The sequence below is a fragment of the Lissotriton helveticus genome, chromosome 12, assembly GCF_964261635.1.
Source record: "Lissotriton helveticus chromosome 12, aLisHel1.1, whole genome shotgun sequence".
Taxonomy (NCBI): domain Eukaryota; kingdom Metazoa; phylum Chordata; class Amphibia; order Caudata; family Salamandridae; genus Lissotriton; species Lissotriton helveticus.
In genome coordinates, this window is record NC_136073.1 from 375,722,879 (window position 1) to 375,746,032 (window position 23,154).

Genomic DNA, 23,154 nt, shown 5'->3' on the forward strand with positions numbered 1-23,154 from the left:
TCCTTTTTCTTCATTATCACATTTAACAAACTCGAAGTACATGGCTTCAGGATGCTTGCTGTACAAAACCATCTCCTGGGCTTGGATGTAATCACTAATGGCATTGTTGTCAGGGTGGGGGGAAAGCATGAGCGTTTCCAAATTCATGTTTGAAAAACAACACTTTAAGAAAAATACTTCTGCAAGCACTGCTTTAATTTGATTTACTAAGGTGAAATAGTTCCACAGGTCAATGGAATACACTTTTTGAATTTCAAAAGACTATTGTATTTGTACACATTTGCTGTTTTTAAATATGAAGCTGTTGCTAAAGTTAAGGGCCTAGTTACTTCCTTTCCATAACTGCAATTAACCTTTAACCCCATTGATGCTGCCGTCGGCCGCTGAACGTTCGGAGCACTACCTGGCTGGTGCTGCGAACGTTCAACGGCCGACGCGGCCCCGCCCACTCTGTCGAACACCCGCATTGTGCTGAAATAACGGCCGCAGTAAACTAATAAGTGCTTGCTGCTTATTTAACATTTTTTTTTCATGTTAATGCTGAGTGGAGTAAACAGCAGCCCAATACTGCTGTTGACAAGGGGGCCACATGTAAAGGTCAGGAGGGTCGCATACGGTCCCAGGGCCGTACTTTGAGTATCACTGCAGTATTCGGTCCCAGGGCCATACTTTGAGTATCACTGCAGTACATCATCACTAGAAGGTAGTCTCCTATTGTTTTATTAACACTATAAAAAAACTGCCCACAAAAGATGTATCAATAAATATAGGAGAATCTCTAGGACGATGTCCGCACGAGACCCTAAGTACCACCTCCCTCAACCTCATGAGTTATCTCTCTTCAGGGGAAGCCTGAAACATTGCTTGCAAATCGAGTTAATATCAGGGTGCTGAGTGCTCCCCAGATAAAGGTTCCGTCCCCTTCTGCATGACAGATTGGGGTGGGGGCAAAGGAAGAATCAATCTCCTGGCTGACATGAAATCCACGAAGACTGACTTTAATACACCACTGCTATGCATAGTTGAACCATGAGTCGCACAGACTTTTTAGCTTTTGCTACAATGTTGTAGCGCAGGAAACACCGGGGACAAGGGTGGGTTGGGAGGAGTTTGCATATTTTTTTATAGGATGCTTCATTATAGCAGAAAGCCTTCCTGGACATTGATCCGTGTGGCACCATACCTCCACCACATGTCCCATGCTTTGGCTGTGTATATTGATGTATCGTACAAGAATGTGTATTATTGCCCCTTATTGGAAGCGAGGACAGTAGACTGAGCTCTGATTTATGGCCATTGCTGTTTCTGAAGCCCATGAGGCTCTATGATACTGGTTTTGAATGATGTTTTGTTGAAAAATCTAATAAAAATATATTTTATATAGCAGAAAGCCTTCCTGGACATTGATCCGTGTGGCACCATACCTCCACCACATGTCCCATGCTTTGGCTGTGTATATTGATGTATCGTACAAGAATGTGTATTATTGCCCCTTATTGGAAGCGAGGACAGTAGACTGAGCTCTGATTTATGGCCATTGCTGTTTCTGAAGCCCATGAGGCTCTATGATACTGGTTTTGAATGATGTTTTGTTGAAAAATCTAATAAAAATATATTTATATATATATATATATATATATATATATATATATATATATATATATATATATATATATATATGTCAGGAACTCCGAGAATTCAGCAAACTCAGCCGCAAGCCAAATAACGGAACGGACCCAATTGGATAATTTCAACGCTTTATTTTCTGTGCACCCTCTTGGTCGCCATGACGCGTTTCGGGCCCAAAAGCCCTTGATCACATGACATGGTCTAAACACACCCAGTGATTTGTAGTGCTGGATCGGTCACATGACTCCAGGCCTATAGAGATAAAGAAAATACTTCAGCCTAGACCGGATTTTTTTGACACATCAATATTTACATTAAATTCATGTACGTTTTAACCCCATTTCTGCATCACATTAATCCCATTCATGGAATGTGCAAAATTTCGCAATAAATACATTAAATATTTAAAATAAAATATTAATACATGTGCAAAATTGCAATACACCTATATACAAACAATCTTAATAGATTACTGTACAAAAAATTCTCTGTGCAAAATAGCAAGAAAAATAAAGTGCATTGTGCAAATTTCCAAGAAATCGGGATATGTTATTTACAAGGGATTACAAAAAAAAACAAAAAAAAAAAAAACACACATATATATATATATATAAAATCCACGAGGACATCAATGAACAGTGGATGCTTGTCAAGGGGTGCCGCTCGCAGCCATGTGGTGGTTAATCAGTTTACCGAGTGTAAGAGGAGAAAGGCTTTTCAGAGACCTGTAAGGAGTCCATCAGGGCGCATGCTGTTGGGGACCAACTGACTTTTGACATCTACTCTCCAGAGGGTGCGGGACTGCGAGTCCCAGCAGGCGGAGCGCGATCACCAACAGGCGCACCTGCGACTCTTCCCGCCCCTCCCCCCTGCATATAGGCCTGTCTCCACCCGCGCACGCGGGACGCGCGCGGGACGGAGCACGGGGCGAAGCCCGGGCAAAGGGCGGGCCGTTTGAGGCCGTTCGAGACCGGTCGGGACCAGGACCGGGCCAGCCCCCTTCCAGCTGTCTTCCTGGTATATATCGATTCCTATCTCGACTAAAGATGACAACGATGGAAACAAGGAGTAAAAGCACACAGGCGGCGACTGGAGCTGCCAAAGGTACTCTGGATAATTACTTTGTAAAAGCTGGGTCATTATTGATCGATGAAATTACAATTCTCGAGAGGTGCATTTCCCAAGAAATTGACTGGGTGAGAAGATCCTCTATGGGCCCCTTGGCGCAGGCGAAGAGCCCAACTAATAGACCCACTTGCATCGAGCATATCGACACTAGTAACGGGGTAACTAGTGCCAACGAGCACTTAGTGAACCTAGATTTGTCCAACTCTAGCTCGCACACCACTGCAAAGGATCTAAGTGACCTGAATGATCTGAGCTTGCTAAATCTCCCATTGGTTCAACCCCACCCTGCTCAAATCCCCAATCTTGACCACGTTCTAGACGCGGCCACTACTAATGACAGAGTCACACTGCAGGGGACAAGGGAAGGAGCGGTCCCTAAAGTGAAATATAGGGCACAGAAAAGAGGCGGGAGGAAGACAAAAACCCCAAAGTCCAATCCTACCACGAAGGCCATCAGTCATGGTCTGGGTACAATGGGAAACTCGCTAATTGATGGAGCTGAGGCTATATTAACAGAGCTCCAGCCTGCGGCGACATTGGAATATACCAGCATTAATTCCCATGATACTTCGGGTGAAGACATTACCCTAGCCGATATAGGATCACTTTTGAGAACCTTACTATGTCCTCCAAGGCTAATTAAAATGGAAGCCAGGCTAGTGAATATAGAGAAATTCACAGCTCAACTAGCCGACAACCCCAAAATAGAGAGCAAAATAGACAACAAGGGTGGCAGAGCGGGGACAGAGACAAAGATTAAGAGGGGCGTCCCAGTTAATACCAAGGTGGGCAATAGCGCAGGACCCCTTGTACAACAGGATAAACCAACCGTCCCCCTAGCTAAGACCACGCAACCTAGTACTATCACTGCTATTCCCAACCAGCCACAAGTACTCCCTCCCCAAACTATCCCCAATCAGCCTAAGGTCAACACTCCTGCCCCTAGCCAACCTCAAAAAGCAGTAGTACCAACAGTTGAGACTCTAGGAAACACCAAAAAACCTGCCGCCGGAGGCAAGCCAGTATACAGTAATCCTAGCGGGGGTGCCAGAGTTAAAAACCACCCAGATCGAATCTACCGCCTCTCTTAAAAATAAGGTGATGGATTGGTTATTCATGTATAGACCTTTACCGCAAGTTATAACAAGTGACGTCCTTATGGTAAGAAGGGTCCCGTGGGTGGGTAGTACAAGAAAAACCATCAAAGGAGACTGTGTCCTGACTAGCTTTGGTGACCCCATGACCGTCTCATACATCTGTGGTTGGTACCATGACGACCAGGGGACCAATATTCAGTCCCTACCTCTCTCCTTTTTCTATCCCCGGTTGACACACGTACATGAGGAAAATGGATGGGGGAGATTGCCTGAAGCAGGAGGGAGAGGAGACATCAACTACTTGAGTCGTCACCAACCAGTGTACTACACACCAAACACTGAAGAAGAAGGCTGGGAAATCTGTCATAGAAGGGGAGGTGGCTGGAGGGGTAGAGAGAGAGTTGATTATCGCCGTCCTAGATTTTAAAACCCTACATACTTTCCCTTGTCCAATAGGTACAGTCATTTGGAGATGGTAGATTGACGGTCTAGGTACAACGTCAGCGGGCACAAATTGCACCCCAGGGAGGACGCGGAGGTAGATTCTATACCCCCTGGACCCACATTTGATCCAATGCCAGACTCGGGTCAGCCTGATGTTCTATCATACATCAAAGAGAAAACCCAAACCAATGTGGACATTCACATCATAAATAGGGAGTCAGGGGAACCTGTGGGAGATCTGACTCCCGCGGCAAGGTCCTTGGACAATGTAAGTGACACCGTTACTTCCCCAATAGTGGCCTCGACTCCAAAGCCTCCATCCCTGAAGATAATTTCGTGGAATGTGGCTGGCTTGGGTAACAAGCTGGATCTGCAGGAATGGATTGCCTTTGTGGATTCCGGGGATGTATGCATGTTCCAGGAAACCTGGGCGAGGGAAGAATACTCCCGACGGGGTTTCCTGGCATTTTCCATTCCCGCGAAGTGGGGGGGGTAGGGGCCGTCCCTCTGGAGGACTCACAACGTGGGTGGCGACCCATTTGGGTTGTCAGGCGTACGGTACGTCTCCCCCTAGCTTCTGAGGACATATTAGTGGTTCTGCTAGAATGGCCGAACTCGTCCAGACTTGCTGTGATAAATGTATATTCAAGGCCGGTAAATATAACACGCAAATCACCTACTATTGAGGAATTATCAGCTTACCTCAGTGAAATTCTCAATGGCACTCCATTCCTGGTTGGTGGGGACCTGAATTCACATTTTGAGCCTCTAGCAGGCCTCCTGGATGGTCTCTCCATGGAAGAGGATGCAAGGTGGGCGGTTCCCTCTGTAGCGGCCCCTCCTCCCAGAGCCTGGACACCTCTAGCCCTACAGATCACTGCCCTAACTCTCAAACATGGTGTTAGAGCTTGAAATGGGCGTATTAAATCTGACATACCGAGCAAAAACACATACAACAGAGTGGGCAGGGAGTCCCGTCTGGACTATATCCTTGTACAACTTTCTTTGTGGTCGCACATTATCGACTTCAGGGTGATAGAAAGAGTAGACAGCGACCACTGCGCCCTAGAACTGGACTACGCCTTCCCTGGCAAGGAGGACAGCGATCATGCCACCGTGGTGGCTAATCCTGGGCTCCTCCTTGAAAACAACAGGAGGAGAATTAGGTGGGAAAAACTAGTCGCTAGTAGCGAGAAGCTCCCAAAGCTTTACGCTGGAATAATCCCAATCCTCGAAAAAGTGTGTACGTTATGCGAGGAAACCCGCAATCAGGAAACCCATAAACTACTCTTTCAGGCTCATGAGGACCTCACTAGGACCATGGAGGTTGATCTTTTCACCGAGGGTCAATGCAAAAGGGGTGGGGCACATTGTAAATTATCATGGTATAATGCTGCATGCCGTAAGGCGAAGGGAGATCTCTTCGCATGCATCAAGGAGGGTAAAAGCAGAGAGGAGATACAGGCCAGAAGACGGGCATACAAGAAACTGGTTACCCAGGCCAAGGTTGAATGGGAGCAGGACAAGTGGGAGGATCTTTCGAGTTCTCTAGCCACTAGGGACTACCGCAAGTTCTGGCGAACTGTTAACGCGGGTTCTGAGCATCTGGTATCAGCAATTGAACCGAATATTGCACCTGGGGTATGGCAGGTGCACTTTCAGTCCCTCTATACCCCGGAGGCTGGGGCCATTTGTAATTCACCCCCAATTACACTTAGCCATTCTAACGGCAACCTGTTCTCAGTAAAGGAGGTGCGAGCCGCTATTGCGGGACTGTCATCAGGCAAGGCTCCTGGGTTGGACGGCCTCCCAGGTGACCTGTTCAAACAAGAGCCTGATGTATGGGCTCCTTATTTGCTGACAATATTTAATGCTGTTTTGCTGGGTATGGATTTCCCTAGTACTTGGTTGGGGGCAGAGGTGGTTCCTATATTCAAGAAGGGCTCGCCCCTGCTCCCAGCCAACTACAGGCCCATCAGCCTAATAGACGTGTCCCAGAAGCTTTTTGGCAGGCTTATATTAGACCGACTCCAGATCTGGCTAGAGGAAAATGACATCCTGAGTCCATACCAGGCGGGATTCAGAAGGGGGGTGTCCACAATTGATCAGATCTTCCGCCTAAACCTCTTCTATTGGAGGACTGCACTAATCGAGGGGGGTAGCTTGTACACGTTTTTTGTGGACTTGCGAGCCGCCTTCGATTTGGTGCCTAGATCCAGATTATGGAGCGTGCTCGCTGAGATGGGGGTCCCAGCTGAAATTCTTAATATTCTGATGAGATTGCACTGGAATAATTTTGCACGTGTCAGGTGTGGCAGAAATGGTAAACTAACGGATAGATTCCCCATTGACAGAGGGGTGAGACAGGGCTGTGTGCTCGCACCGACCCTGTTCTGCCTTTTTGTCAACGGGGTAATCGCCCACCTTACCGGGATTGATGACACCGATGCTCCCAAATTGAATGGCAGCAGGGTGCCCGCCATTATGTTTGCGGACGACATCCTGCTGCTGTCCAAAACTCCCATGGGAATTCAGCAGATACTTGACTCCTTTCTAATATTCTGTACGGAGAGGGGCCTAGAGATCAATGCCCTTAAAACAAAATACATGATCCTAAACCCCACCCCGTTGACACGTCCCAATCCCTTGCTTGGTTCCTCGCGCCTAGAGAGGGTCTCCACATTTGAATACTTAGGTGTAACCTTAAATGAGAATATGACATGGGGGACACACCAGATCAAGGCAAACATGAAATTGGTGCAGATTGGGGGAGGGATCACAAGGATGATGAACAAATCAACATATCGTCCACTTGGTCCTGTCATCCAGATCTATAAATCCCAGGCGCGGGGAGCTGTTACTTATGGGGCTGAACTGTGGGGTCACACTTCCGCCCAAACCATGATGATAACGGAAAATAAATTCATCAGACAATTGGTTGCTCTTCCATCAAGCACGCCGCTACTCCCCTTGAGACTAGATTTGGGAGTTAGACCGATTGCAGAGGAACTGGGACTTAGACCTTTAACATTCTGGCGAAGACTATGGAGCAGCCAAGAACTTATCAACTATAGGTCCGAGCTCAAGGAGTTTTTAACCCTACCAAAAGCCACCCAAGTTCCTTGGCTAAACTACATAAAAAGATCATGTGAGAGCTTAGGGCTCTCAGAACTGTGGACTGACCCAGCAAATGCATCTGCCAGGATACCACGCAAAGCTCTGTAAAAAGCTTACTATGATCTAAAGCTAACTATTGCTCTGGACAGCAAGCGTGAGGGTTCTCTGACGAATCTATTCATTCAAAGCAAAGAGTCCTATTTCCTGGAAAGTGTACTGGATGGTATGACCCCTGTGCTAACTAGGAAGTTATTTCTCCAGTGGAGATACGGCACACTACCCCTCAGGTCCTTCACTAGCTCTTGGTCATCTCCACCAACTACCAAGCAATGCCCGGCATGTGCACACTCTGAAGAAAATGATCTACATGTGGTTTTATTCTGCAAAGCCTATCAAAGTTCTAGAAAATACTGGCTTGTCCCCCTCCTCAAAAACTTGGGTTTCAGACAGTTCTCCCCTGCGTATAGAATTTTAAAAAGTGATGTGTCACCCCTAACTGTCTTTGCACTGGCAAAATATCTCACAGCAATGTGGTTTACTCGTACCTGCATCTTGAAAGCGGAGGCGGATTCATAATAACTTAATTTTATCAATGATTCCCAGTTTTGTTGATGAATTGTCTTATACATTGTTACTTGAATTTTATAACTAATGTTTTTATAATGACTGTGATTATTTGTACATCTTTGATGATCTAATTGATCGAAATAAAGATTAAATTGATTGATTGATGTATCGTACAAGAATTTGTATTATTGCCCCTTATTGGAAGTGAGGACAGTAGACTGAGCTCTGATTTATGGCCATTGCTGTTTCTGAAGCCCATGAGGCTCTTTGATACTGGTTTTGAATGATGTTTTGTTGAAAAATGTAATAAAAATATATTTAAAAAAAAATAAAATAATATATATATATATATATATATATATATATACATATATATATATATATACATATATATATATATATACACAGCAGCACAATCCACCAATTTTGGTCGATAAACGGCAAGCACACGGATATCCAGTTGAAAAATATTTATTTCAAACCCCCTTCACCCTTGACAGACGCGTTTCGCTAAGAGCGTCGTCAGTGTCAGTTTGTGCCTCACAATGATCGCCATTTTAAACCCCACCTTGCAATGCAATTGTACAACAAAATAGATGATGGTCAACTTTGGTAAACGTGGTGGCCATTTTGAAGTGTCTTATTTCACATATATTTCAGTCTTTATAACGGCGAATATAAAGTGCTCTAGTGCAAATTTAAAAACAATGACAGCAACAAACATATCATTATTAATGTGCATGCTTCATTACATTGAATTCATCAAGTATTTACATTGTCCCATCATTGCACGGTTTAACTTTTTAGTTCTTAGATCATTATTCTTACTATCATGGGGTGTATCTCCCCTTAACCCCTTCGACGCTCATGACGAGCTCAGCTCGTCATGGAGTTTCCATTGATTTCAATGGAAATTACATTGAAGTGGTACCAGGGGCTCAGCATCCAAGTGGTTAACAGTTCTTTTAAAGCCACATTGCCTCCATGCCTTACTCTGGGACTACTTATTTCGCCCTGTATGGGCTTATTCTCTGCTTATACTTGTGAAAAATATATCATTAAGGTTACACAATGTCATAATTTTAGGAGTTATTTTAGTACAGTCAAAATGTTTGATGTTACTAATTTACAGTTCTGAACCATAGGAGAGCAACTCTATTATATCTACAGGTGTACCCACATCTCCTCATCATTATTCAGACCCCACGGTGTCATTGTTTTGAGGTCAATTATGTACCTTGATTCTGCGATGCGGAGTGTCTTTTCCCTGTCCCCACCACGTTCTAAGCGCCTGATTTGATCGATGCAATAAAAACGGAGAAGATTCCTATCGCTACCATGGAATTCAGCAAAATGACGAGCTACCGGATAGGATTTATCCTTATTCGCGATAGCCCTCATATGTTCTAGGATCCTCAGTTTGGTGGGGTTAATAGTGCTACCTATGTAACGTTTCTTACAAGGGCACTCTAAACAATGGATTGTGTATTCAGAGTTGCAGTTGAGATGTTTGGTAATTCTTCTATTCTGTTTCTCATCTCCTGTTCTTCCTGGATATTCATTAACTTTTTTGCTGTACTTACAGGCTTTACAGCGCAAGCACGGATAGAACCCCTGTATACTGTTTGTGACCGGCGATTTAGTTTGAGGGGAGAAATGACTGTGTATTAAGTGATCAGAAAGAGACTGGCATCGACGATATGTAATCATAGGTCTCTCTGACAGATGTTTCTTCAGGATGTTATCTGTATGTAGGATATGCCAGTTTTTCCTAAATTTGTGGACTAGATCGCCTAATTTGTTATTGAATGTGGTGATCATTCTCACCTGATCATCTTCTGCCTGTGCCTCACGCACCACTAGGAGATCCCTCCTATTAATTGCTGATGCCTTAACAGCTGCCTGTTGCAAAATGCACTTCGAGTAGCCCCTAGCTAGGAACCTATTCTTTGCATCTTGTTTTGCATTCTGGAAATCTTTCTCAGCTGAGCAATTTCTTTTGAGGCGCAAATATTCACCATATGGTAAGTTTTTAATTAGATTCCTTGGATGGTGGCTTGCCGCGTGTAACACGGCGTTGCCTGCCGTTGGTTTCCTATAGAGTCGGGTCTGGAGACTATCATTCTCTACAAATACCTCTAGGTCTAGATAACATACACTTTTTTCACTGATGTTACTGGTGAATCTCAGATTCAGATCATTATTGTTCAGTGAGGCGATGTATTCCTCCGCCGAGGTCCTATCGCCACGCCAAACAATAAAAAGATCGTCTATGTATCTAGTCCACATTAAAATACTTTCACTCCACACTTCATTAGTCCCTCCCCATGCCTCGTGCCTCTCCCACCAGCCCACGAACAAGTTCGCGTAGCTGGGGGAGAAGCACGAGCCCATAGAAGTGCCCCGTATTTGTCTATACAGTTGGCCAGAAAAAAGGAAAAAATTGTTATATAGACAGAATCTAATCATGGATAATAACATGCCACTGTGTGCCTGGAATTTATCATGTTTCCTATCCAGGAACCACTTTGTTGCTGTCAGACCGTTTTCATGATCTATACATGTATAGAGATTGACAACATCTAATGTTATTAGTAGCATGTTTGGTTCCCAAGAGATACTGTCCATTATGCGAAGGAAATCTTGCGTGTCCCTCACATAAGAGGGCAAATCCTTCACAATGGGCGCAAGGTATGAGTCAATGAAGCGCGAGGTATTCTCCAGCATGCTCCCGATTGCCGAAACAATCGGCCTCCCTGGTGGTCTCTTGGCGTTTTTATGGATTTTTGGCAAGTGATAAAAGGTGGGCAGTACCGGAAATTCACAGTGGAGAAAAATATATTCATCTGTACTTAACATACCATCTTCTTTCCACCCATTTAGTAGTGTTTGATATTCTATGGTACTTTTCACATATTGTTCTTTCTTTACAGTGATATAGCACTCAGTGTCTTTTAATTGTCTTAGTGCTTCTTGTTCATAATTCTCCTTACTGAAAATAACGATATTCCCACCTTTGTCCGAGGGCTTTATCTCAATTGTTTTGTCATTTTTTAGGGATTTAATTGCCTCCCATTCCCTTCTCGTGATGTTAGAAGTCCTCATATCCATTTTTTCACTTGCCATTTTGTCCAGGTCTATCATTACCGCTTCATTGAAAACATCAATAGCATCATGGGACGCATTTGGCAGTTTTTTGAAATTTCTTTTTCAAATTGCTCGGGTCCCTTACTTGTGTTGTAGATACATAATTATCATCCTCCAAGTGCAACTCCTGATTCTGAATTTCTTGAGTAGGTGTCAACAAGAAATTTACGAGAGTATCCTCTGTTGTTATATATATATATATATATATATATATATATATATATATATATATATATATATATATATATATATATATATATATATATAAAATCCACGAGGACAACAATGAACAGTGGATGCTTGTCAAGGACAAGAATGTTCTATGCAAAATCACGCAAGTCCCAGAATAGGAAGGAGCCAGCTAATTACAGACGCAGCCAGTAGAAAAAAACACAGGCACAACTTGCCCTCACGAGGGGCCACTTTGTAGTCTGACTAGAAGTCTTCAGGAAGGCAAGGTAGAAAAACAATTAAAGATTTCTGCGTTTTGTTTCTCTAACTATCAGCACTCGCCTGGTGTGAGTCTGTCAATTCGCAATTGCCCCTACAGAGGCCCCATATTTGCCCCATATGTCACAGAGGCAGAGACACAGCACGCTCAGTCTAAGAGCTGCAGCCATGACAAAGGACTGTGTTGTGGTCTGAGAGGTGACAAACTGGTTTGTAAATTACTGTCTTAGGTTCAGGGTCAGTCGTTCTGTTGACAACTGGAGAAATGTGAGCTTTCACTAGATCTCTCAGAGCACCATCTGTGACTACTGGGAGGAAACAGACATCTGAAGGAATGGGAGGAGAGCACCAGCTGATTCGGAATGAGGAGTGAGTGTGCGAGGAGGAGTGAGTGTGCAAGGAGGAGTAAGTGTTCAATGAGGAGTAGTGAGTGTGCAGGGAGGAAGAATGAGTGTGCAAGGAGGAAGAGTGAGTGTGCAAGGAGGAAGAGTGTGTGCAAGGCAGAGGAGTGAGTGTGCAAGGAAGAGGAGTGAGTGCAGCGGAGGAGTGAGTGTGAAAGGAGGAGGAGTGAGTGTGCAAGGCAGAGAAGTGTGTGTGCAAGGCAGAGGAGTGAGTGTGCAAGGAGGAGGAGTGAGTGTGCAAGGAGGAGTAAGTGTTCAATGAGGAGTAGTGAGTGTGCAGGGAGGAAGAGTGAGTGTGCAAGGAGGAAGAGTGAGTGTGCAAGGAGGAGTGAGTGTGCACGGAAGACGAGTGAGTGTGCAAGGAAGAGGAGTGAGTGCAGCGCATGAATGAGTGTGGAAGTAGGAGGAGTGAGTGTGCAAGAAGGAGGAGTGAGTGTGCAAGAAGGAGGAGTGAGTGTTCAAGGAGGAAGAGTGGGTGTGCTAGGAGGAAGAGTGTGTGCAAGGCAGAGGAGTGAGTGTGCAAGGAAGAGGAGTGAGTGCAGCGGAGGAGTGAGTGTGCAAGGAGGAGGAGTGAGTGTGCAAGGAGGAGGAGTGAGTGTTCAAGGAGGAAGAGTGAGTGTGCAAGGAGGAAGAGTGTGTGCAAGGTAGAGGAGTGAGTGTGCAAGGAAGAGGAGTGAGTGCAACGGAGGAGTGAGTGTGAAAAGAGGAGGAGTGAGTGTGCAAGGCGGAGGAGTGTGTGTGCAAGGCAGAGGAGTGTGTGTGCAAGGCAAGGAGTGTGTGTGCAAGGCAGAGGAGTGAGTTTTTGCAAGGAAGAGGAGTGAGTGCAGCGGAGGAGTGAGTGTGCAAGGAGGAGGAGTGAGTGTGCAAGGAGGAGGGGTGAGTGTGCAAGGTAGAGAAGTGAGTGTGCAAGGCGGAGGATCCCGAGTTTCAGTTGTCAGCAAAGGAACAGCAGGAAGTAGAGGCACAGGGCTCAGTCATAATGGACATCTGACATAAAGATGTTGTGGTCCGATTAGTGAAATAGAACATACCGTTGTGTTCAATTTCAGCGTTTAGGATGTGCCTGAACTATCTGTAGGGCTTGCTGTTGGTTAGTGTGTTTTAAGAAAGGACGTTGAATCTCACCTGTGAGCAAGAGTTCACGGTTCTTTCAAAAAGGCAGTATTACTTGTTTCACAACAAGACCACAGTTTATATTTTGTTGGATGGACATATGATTGCGAGGATGTACTGTTGGCGTTTTAGTTTCCTCACTCCCTCGAACCGGTTCCACTTGGGCTACAAAGTCATTATCTTACGAAATATCACTGAGAAAAATCCATACTCAGCTGAGGGGGAAGCTGCAGAGGCCAGGTCGGGAATCCTGAACACAGGGTTACCATCAATAAGTGATATTCACTAAGCATAGTTCTTCTCTCAGAGGCAGGTCCAAAGGAACGGGCTCTCCTTCAATGTTTAGAGAATGGATTCACTGCTGAACCTTCTCGAGAAGAGACTCTTGGACAGTGTCATGCTCACTTGAGTCCCCTAAGACAACTGGAAAAACTTAGGAAAGTGTGCCACATAACCCTCTTGACCCAGGAGCACTTCCATCAGAGAAGGGCCACTAAGCCATCCAATGTAAGATCCATCAACGTGTAGCTGGAGCAGAGTCACGTCATCGGTCAGCTAATCCTCATATGAAGGACACTTTACACCTCTGCTTCTTCCTAGTGTCATGCTATCCTGCCATTTTGTGTAGGACCCCTTGCAAGCTACTGTCATGAATCTCGGTAAGAAAAATCACAGGGCGGATATTAAATATAGATTCTGTCACATGCAGTAACTTGTGCCTTTGCCTGCATTGATGCCAACAATGGCCTGAGCGGATCAAAACTTGGACAAAGTCAGTGTCAACAACAGCGGCCACAAAGGAAAAGAATTAAGCTGAGATTGAAGACAGGTACCAAAAGCGGACCAAATAGGAGAGGACACCAGTATCATTAGTCCCATCAAGCAGAGGGACATTGACTCGCTTGTACAGCAGATGGACATCAGTACCCTAAGGAACCGGACCAGGAGATAGCCCATCGATGTACTATGGCTACAAGCGATACAGACATCTATCACCAGTGGGCAACATTCACCTTCTATTGTGTTGAGAGATAATGTCAGGGAAGAAGTCTCCCGATGTGTGGACATCTCTGAACAAGGGGTCACATTCCATAAGGGTGATAGAGTCTGTTGTAATTCCAAGAAACAAACATCTGGATTTCATGCAAGTGTTTGAAAGAAAGACCCCTGATTAAATGTGTTCTAAAGGGTCTTGTAAAAGACTATTGCAGAGAGTGCAGCGGATCCTGGGTGTTCTGCACCTGAGGTCTGCAAGCAATGCAAATGTGGGTCCCTTCAGAAAAGAAGCCTCAATACCAATGGCATGGATTGAAGTAGGCTGTTAATGGCAAAAGACTCAAGCAGAACAAGTGTGAAGCCAGGCAGAAGGTGTGCCCATGAAGGCAGGAAAAAATGCCCAACGGAAATAATCATAAACTATGAAGCCAAGGCGCAGAGCCCCAACTGGAAGGAGTGTGGATTGTAAGTGGCATAAGATGGAGGCTCAGGATCTTCCACAATCTCAGAGGAAGGTGAATGGGTGGGAGACAGAAAGTACCTACAAAGCATGTGATTCCCCATTGTGATGCATGACTGGTTAGCCATGGGGACTTTGAAACATGACCACGGTGCTAGTGTTCAAGTATTAAAAATCATTCAAAATGTACTTTTTTCAAACATTTGCTCTATGGGTTGCATTGAGAAGCCATTGCAGATTGCTAACATCAAAAGAATGAGAGCCAGCCGCTTGTCTACCTCACCCCTCCCTTTCCTCCCCACGTATAAAGCCGACTATTTCACTTGGTATGTTCACTCTGTTGCGGCCTTGAAATAAAGTACCACCATCAAGAGCTGTCTTTTTCAATTGAATTGATGTTTTCACAAACAGAAATTTCTTTGGCTATTGATGCAGTGCAATAAGGACAAAAATAATATCCATTCAAAATGACGAGGTCAAGGCTTGTATTCACAAATAAGGATGTAGCTCCATAAACCAGAGCCCTTTATGCACTGATATGAATAAGCTGCAGCCCAGCGTTCCTACAGATCGTGTTCTTAACACTAACACCAGAAGTGATGGCTTAACACAGTTATAGCTCCTCGCAGACACAATGAGAAGCGGTGCCTACCTTACATAGTAATAGGTAATTCAGTTCTGAAACACCCAGGCAGCGAGGCGCCTACAATATTTCTCCTTCCAGGTGAATAACAAGACACGTCGGGTGACACACTTTGTGGTAAAGGAAAAGAGGCAAAGTTCTTGGGAAGCCCGTGAATTGAACTCCATGTAGCATCTTTATAGCATCTACCACAGTTGGTTTCATGGCGACTGTACCTAGCTAGATGGAAGGTTAATAAATGCACCTGAACCAAGTGAGTGATAATGAATGTATGGGATAAAGTACCTTCTATTGACCATTATAAGGATATTGGAAGTCACCAAGAAGTTCTGCAACTGCCGATCGTCCTCTCGGCAAACTTGGAGGGGGGGGCTGCAGCTATCATTCGCTCTAACCTTAAAGTAAATGTCCTGACCTCCCTTAACCTCCCGGACTCGGAGAACTTGGTGGTAAAACTTGACTTCCTCTACAACACCATTGCATGTGTACTCGTATACAGATCACCAAATTACATGCCGTCTTTTCCCCTCGCCTTAAGTGAACAGATCGCAAACCTGCCCATTGATCATGCCAGGGTTCTTCTTATAGTCGACATCAACTATTGGTTCAACGACCCTCTCGAAAGCTCTCACTCCAGTGAACTCACTGACCTTCTTACCAACCTAAACTTCACTCAACAGGTTGCCCTACCCACTCACCAAAAAGGACATATATTAGATCAAGTCTGGACTAATTCCCCATTGGTCACGACCCCCGCTACATTTCCTTGCCTATGGTCTGACCACCACTTACTTAAATTTACACTTTCTCACTCAATCACCAAGAAAGCCACTACGGCTGCAGGCGGCTTGGCTAGGAAATGGAATGCCTTAGATAAAACGGAATTTCTCCAGACAATGACTAATACTATTCCGTCCCCCCACCCTGATATCAATACACACGAAGCTAACCTCTCTGGCTGGATGCGCGCAGCAAGGGACATACACGCTCCCCTTAGGAAAGTCAAATTGGCGCGCCGTGCAGACGCCCAGAGATGGTTCTCGACTGAGCTGAAATCTAAGAAATTGGCCCTACGCCAAATTGAGCGACAATGTCGCCGGAACTACGCTCCAGATGTAAAGCTCAGGTTTACCACTGCCCGGAACGAATATATGAAGGCTATCCTCTCTGCCAAAGCTGCCCATTTCTCCTCGCGCATTCTTAATTCAAACAACACCGCGAAAGACATATTCTCCATATTGAATGAGCTGACTAACTTAGACAGGGTATGCCCTAGGACCATCCCTACCCAAATCCTCTGTGACTCACTCAATGACTACTTAATTGAGAAAATCTCGTCTATTAAAGCCAGTATTCCGAAACTCCCCAATACGGTCGCTCTCGCTACGCTCAACAATAACTGCATTATCAACAGCTTCCCCCCTATCGCCTCTGACACATTTCAAGAGCTCCTCGCTAAAGTCAAGTCTGGTGCCCCTTCGGAATGTTGTCCCCCTCACATACTAAAATATTGTTTTTCTGCTCTCCAAGACCCTGCTTGTACTTTCTTGAATTACTCCTTATCATCTGGCCAAGTCCCCTCAGCATTCAAGGAAGCGACAGTTGTACCGCTTCTGAAAAAACCTGGGGCTGACCCCACATGTATGTCAAACTATCGCCCCTTATCCCTACTTCCCTATCTAGCAAAGGTGATGGAGGCACATGTAGCCAAATGCTTATCTAATTTTCTGGAGGAATTCAACTATCTCGAGCCCCATCAGGCAGATTTCCGGCCTGCACACTCGACGGAATCTGTTGTACTTACTGTACTGGACACACTCTGCAACTGCGCAGATAATAACTCCCCGAAGGCCCTGGTGCTCCTGGACCTTTCGGCCGCGTTCGACACAGTGGATCATACTACCTTGATTGACCGTGTCGGCCAGGCCGGCATCCGGGGCACAGCGGCCAGCTGGCTAAGATCCTTTCTGGAGAACAGATCCCAGGCCGTTCGCCTGGGCAACCTGGTAGCCCCTAAACAGAGAAATACTTGCGCTGTCCCACAGGGCTCCTCCCTGTCCCCCCACCTGTTTAACATCTACATCTTTCCCCTAATCCAGTCCCTTAGAGACAGGAACGTGACGGTTTTCAACTATGCAGACAATTTACAACTGCTCTTCACGATAAATAACACCGAGAGCTCAATTACCAGCTTTCAGGTTACCATGAGGTTCATCCAATCTTGGATGGACCAAAACCATCTCAAACTAAACCCTGGTAAGACTGAGCTGATACTTACAGGGGACAGTCCTAAGCACTGGGGCCCACATTACTGGCCCTCAGAGATGGGCGCACCACCTTCTCCCTCTCCATCGGCAAAGACACTTGGAGTCACACTAAATAGTGACCTCTCATTGAAATCTCAAGTGGGTCTTGTGGTTTCCAATTGTTTTTTCCAACTTAGGAAAATAAGAAAGATACGTCGCCTCCTTACACCAGAGGCCCTTACCCAGGTGGTGATAGCCACTGTTCTTTCTCACCTGGACTACTCCAATTCTCTGTATCTCGGCATGGCTCTCTACCTGCTGAAGCGACTGCAGATGGTCCAGAACTACGCAGCTAGATTGATTCTGGGCCAACCCAGATGGCAACCTGCCATCCCACTACTTAGGAAACTACACTGGCTTCCCATGCTCCAACGCTGCACCTTCAAAGCTGGCTGCATGATCTTCAAATCTTTGCATTGCAAAAATCCCAAATTCATAAACAACTTGATAGTCAGGCACACCCTACCCGAAACGTACGTTCAGCCCACCTTTCACTTCTCTATACTCCTTCCTTTAGATGGAAGCGCACAGGAGGCTGCAGATTTGCTACTCTCGCTCCTCGTCTTTGGAACTCCTTCCCCTTCGAAATCCGAGCCTGCCTTGACCTCATGAATTTCAGAAGAGCACTTAAAACCTGGCTCTACATGCAAGCTTACAATTAAAGTTCCTGTCGTGCTACGCACTCTGCCTTTTTCTACAGCGCCATGAAACCAAACGGTGTAAGTGCGCTTTATAAATCATTTTTAACATTAACATTTAACATAACTGTACAGAGCCATGAAGCCACAGCCTGATGAGTGCCTTTACTGGTCATGCAACTCCGACGTGACTTGCAATATCCTTCATAATGTAAAGTAAAGGAGTAGATCATCCTATATAATATGTGGGCACACTGACCCCTCCTTTTCTAAATTCATTACTTTGCTGGTAAGTGGCCCAGTGTCATACATTGTGCAGGTCCTGTCTTTTTAGCTCACAGCACTTTGCATGTTGGGATTTTCAATGTAAATGCACCTCTTTGGTCAATCACTCACAACACGAAAATGCTTCCTGCATAAGCTAACAACTAAGGCAGTATGCTCCTAACCACCCAATCCCAAACAAACAGCGTGTTTAGGTCTCGGCTAGACAGTACATGCAAGTCTCGACAAGAATGTTGTATTCAATATGTGGGCTTCAGCCCGCCCATAGGCTTCCTATTTGATGGCTCCAACATCGCTCTCATATTCTTTCTCCCCATTTGTCCATTGCATGCATGTGTCATTCTGCTTGATGTGTTTAGCTCTCCCCGAGAACATGGACCAATTACTACTATCCATCCGCTGCTCCCATTTTAGGAACTGTTTTAGGACCTACTTTTTTCTTACGCTAAGAATACTTCACATGAGTGCTCGTGTTTTTACTCGCTCCGAGCTCCGTTTCTGTAAACAGTCCTGTAAATCTTGTTCTTATCTCGTCACATTTACTGTGCATTCAAAGACAGAGGTCAAATGTCAGACGCTGTTTTCCAGAGGCACCTCTTTACTTTTCTTTGTCTGACTTCAAAGTGAGAGGATTTTTTGGTGTTAATGTCCCAGTGGTGCTTGTTTTTTTCGCTATCTCAACTTCTTTCTCATTAAAGTCATTAAAATCTGGCCATCTCTTCACTTTATTTTTATAGTGTTGTCATTTTGTCTTTTGTTCAAGCATTGGTAAGTAGTGTGCATTTTTTATTTGCTGCTCTTTGTCTCCATCATGAGGTCATTTGTAGAACAACTTTGCACAATTCAGCTACTTTAGTCAATTAAGCAAAGCTGGATATCATTGTTCAGAAGTGATTTTGAGGCTTGTTTCATAATAGTGAAACATATAGAATTGTAAATGGAAGATTCAGAACAAACAATGATGTTTTTCACCCATGCATACATAGCTTCTATCTATAATCTCAAGTTCTAAATCATTCCTGTAGACCTACACTATCATTAACAGGAGCTAACTATTTTGGAATTGTATGGTTGTGTTGCTGTGCCATATTTTTTAACTTGCAGATAAGGTATGTTTATTTGGCACACCGTCCACAGTTTCTTAAAGGTGTTATTTCTTCAGTTTTTCGACACTATAATATAAGAAATGCCTTTGGTGTTGCTTTTTTTCTGTTTGGTAAATTAAGTTTGGCAAGTGAATGTTGTAACATCAGCTTTGAAAGGAGAGCTTTGTTTCCTATTGTTGTGAAGTAATTACAGTGAATAGCCAGATTTCTAGAAGCCTGTTAATGGTAGAGAGCGCTATGGTACCAATGTACATTGTAATACAGCACTGCAAATCTATTCCGACTGTCATGCAATGTCACGTGATACAGTGCAGTGTCTCACCCAGTGCAACGAATAGCGCAATCAAATACATTGTATGTGTGCTAATGAGAAAGAACATGGGCTCTGAAAGTGACATATAACCAAAAGCCGTAGCAATAAAAAAGCAATGGTGGCAAATCAGAGCCGTTTGAGGAAGAGGGAAAACAAAGTTCAGATAGTATGTAAACTTAAAAGTTTTATATTGTGGTGTTCTTATTTCTCTTTGCTCAGCACAGTACCTGGTACAAGTCTTTGAAGAAGTCATTTAGGTTCATTGGACAAAGATGTCTGGGCAGGATATGAAATAAGTAAGTCGGATACTACATTAGGGGCTTAATAATATCCGCTACATTCAGTAATAGCTGCGCGCACTTTTTTTCAGCTGCCTGCCACATCCAAGCTTGCCTCAAAAACCCTACAAGCTACAACCAGAAATGATCTAAAATACATTCACTTTGACAATTCTGTTAGCTCGGGCATTGCCAAGACCTATTGGCTTTGCCAATGCTTGTTATCTCAGGAGCGACACTTCGCTGCCCCACACAGGGTAATGAAGCATTGCACAAATACTGTCAATTAATGCGAAAAGCAAAGCAACATATCCCAGAATGCAATATGCAGTAGACTACAAAGGCAGTGTTTCATTCAAATTGAAGTATAGAGGAGTCGGTTTGTTTGCTCCTCTACATTTTTCCAGTGAAAACATATTATTTACGTTTCTTGGACGGACAGCATAGCTCATTCCTGCAGGCTGCCTGAGACAGGCTGCACTCCTTTGCTAAACAAACAGTAGATAGCACACAAACAGTGTTTTGGCTCCCACATGCCAATTTCCTTCATGCTAAGTGAAGTTCGCCCCTGGAGTATTGTGGCATCACAAGTAGCCTGTATTTGTTTATTTCTAAAAGTACTCGTAGCATTAGAGATGAGCAAATTACTTCCCGTTGAAAATGCTCTTTCAGATGGACACTCTATCTAACTGAAGATTCCACATCTTAGACTATAACTCAAGAGCCTGACTGGAGCTGTAGAATTTTGTAGCAGTAATTCTGCGTGCCAGTAAGTAGTGTCATGCATATCTGTGCTGACTTCATAGTGCCCCGGAAGTGACAGAGTGGAGCCACATAAAAGCCAATGTCAATTTCCTATCTTTACACTTTAAGCTACCTCTGATGCGGAGCTTGAACAATTGCTGATAACAGAGTGATGAGTACTGAATTCTGACATTTTTAGATATTAAAAAGAAGGGGGGCGTGGCCAGGCGCCCAACGAGCATGGCGGCGATGTTGTGAGGCTCCCAGACTGGCACGGAGGAAATCCGCTTCCAACTCTTCAATTACGTGATGACTTGGAGGAATCAGCGCATGAACGAACCCTGATAAGGATGTGAGCCCCTCCGACGCCTCTCCGCAAACAGACACCGCTTTTCTCCGAGGTAAACACTCGCCTTTGAAATCGTGCTATTGCGGCCTACATTCTGTCCATTATCAGCGCGCCAGGAATGCTGCCTTCCTTTGTAAGCGGCGAGAGAATCTTTACTTCAGCAATTGCCCCAACCTTTTCAGGAGCCAATCTTTATTCCTTCCGAATGCTCCTCCTAGCAGAGGTCTTTGGCGGTGTAACAACCCAGTTTCACCCCACCTGTATGCAATTTTCCTGAGGTGATGCGGTTGCAGCCGCCATTTTAGGAACGTACTGAAGCGCTCACTATGATGAGTATATGGCATATGGTAGATGAAATTCCCTGTACTTGAAAGTAAAATAGTTTAAGTTCTACATCCTTCTGGCAAAATTGGCAACAGAGGCTCCCCAAACAGGAGTTCTCCTTGTGGATATATCTTAGCGCTCACCTTGGTGGGAGTATTTCGATCAGCTGTACATCTCCTCAGGTTGACTCTGTTGTTTTTTTATAACACTCGCTTGACTAATCCCTGAACCAACCCCAGAAACCTTCTGTTTCTCTTTTCTCATACATCGATGGGCAGAGTGAAAGACTCTCTCTCAACATCAGCAAAGCAAAAACGTTTTTTCATTAAAAATTCAAAGTTCTTTTCAGAATTTTCCAAACTAGAAAGTTCAGGAGTTCTAGGAACAGATTACAGTAACACAACAATGGAAACCACGCAAGCAACTCCAGGAAAGTCAAACATGAAGCGTTTGAAAAAGGACCCCCCTTCGCCCCCTAAATCGGCATCCCCAGTTTCATTGGAGATGTTGCTACAAGAAATAAGGGCTATCAGGCCTTTCGTGGAGAAAACCAATTCCAAACTGCAGATTCTTTCAGACAACTGGGTGCAGCTTGACACTAGACTCACAACAGTGGAACATAATGTTTCCTCCCTTACTGATGCTTCCAAAAATGTTACCCTTCTGCATTCTCAAATCTCAACACTCCAGAAACAGTTCAAAGACCTTGAAAATCGCAATAGGAGAAATAATATGTGCATATATGGTCTGGAAGAAGGGGCTGAAGGGTCAGATCCTACTGCTTTCTTCAAATCATTTCTCCCCAAAATTCTTCCTTTACCAGAAGGTACCTCACTGAGCATACAACAAGCTCATAGACTGGGACGTGCCCCCACCAACGTTTCTTCATCACAACGACCCAGAGAAGTTATCCTTTATTTTCTAGAATACACAGACTTTTGAAAGTTCTGTCAGCCTCTAAAGCAATTCAACGGATTTCTTGGTCAGGCTCCACGTTATTCTTTGCACAAGATTCCTCTAAAGCCACTGCTGCCAGGCGCAAAGCCTTCCTTGATATGAGACCAGCTCTTCGTTCTATGGGAGCCAGATACGTTCTTTTTCATCCATGCTTATTCAAGGTCACTTATAACAGAACAACGGCATATGATGATCCAATCCGCTTGCAAAGTTTCATCAACTTGCACGACACTGGACACATGGATTCGTCAAAACCTTGTACTTCACATATTACATGATTTTCCTAATCTTGAAATGCAGGATGTCTTTCTTTCTTTGATTACAGATCCTATGCGGTTTTTCAGCTTCATTAGTATTATATCATAGTATTATCTTTGAATTGTCTATTTATTGTAATTAATTCTTCTATTTTTATACCCATCGTTGAATTTATGTTTCCAGGTTAAAAGATTTAATTCTTTGTTTCCACAGTTAAATATACGTCATGGCGTGTTCTCTCCCCGGTCCTGTCCGGTCTTCACAAGACGTCCCGTCTGTTCCATGTGGCTTTTTTCCCTTTTTGTAGGTATGTTATTTTTTTTGTCTTTTGTTTTTTGTCCTACTTCGTTTGCTGACTTTCTTTCATACATTGGTGACTTCCATCTCTCACTTCTTGTCTTCCC

General features: G+C 44.4%; 1 protein-coding gene across 2 annotated transcripts in view; it reads right to left on the reverse strand.

Moving 5' to 3' along the window:
• CEP89 (centrosomal protein 89) overlaps positions 1 to 23,154 on the reverse strand; it is a 1,224,823-nt gene that overhangs the window by 370,636 nt on the left and 831,033 nt on the right. The window lies entirely within an intron of this gene.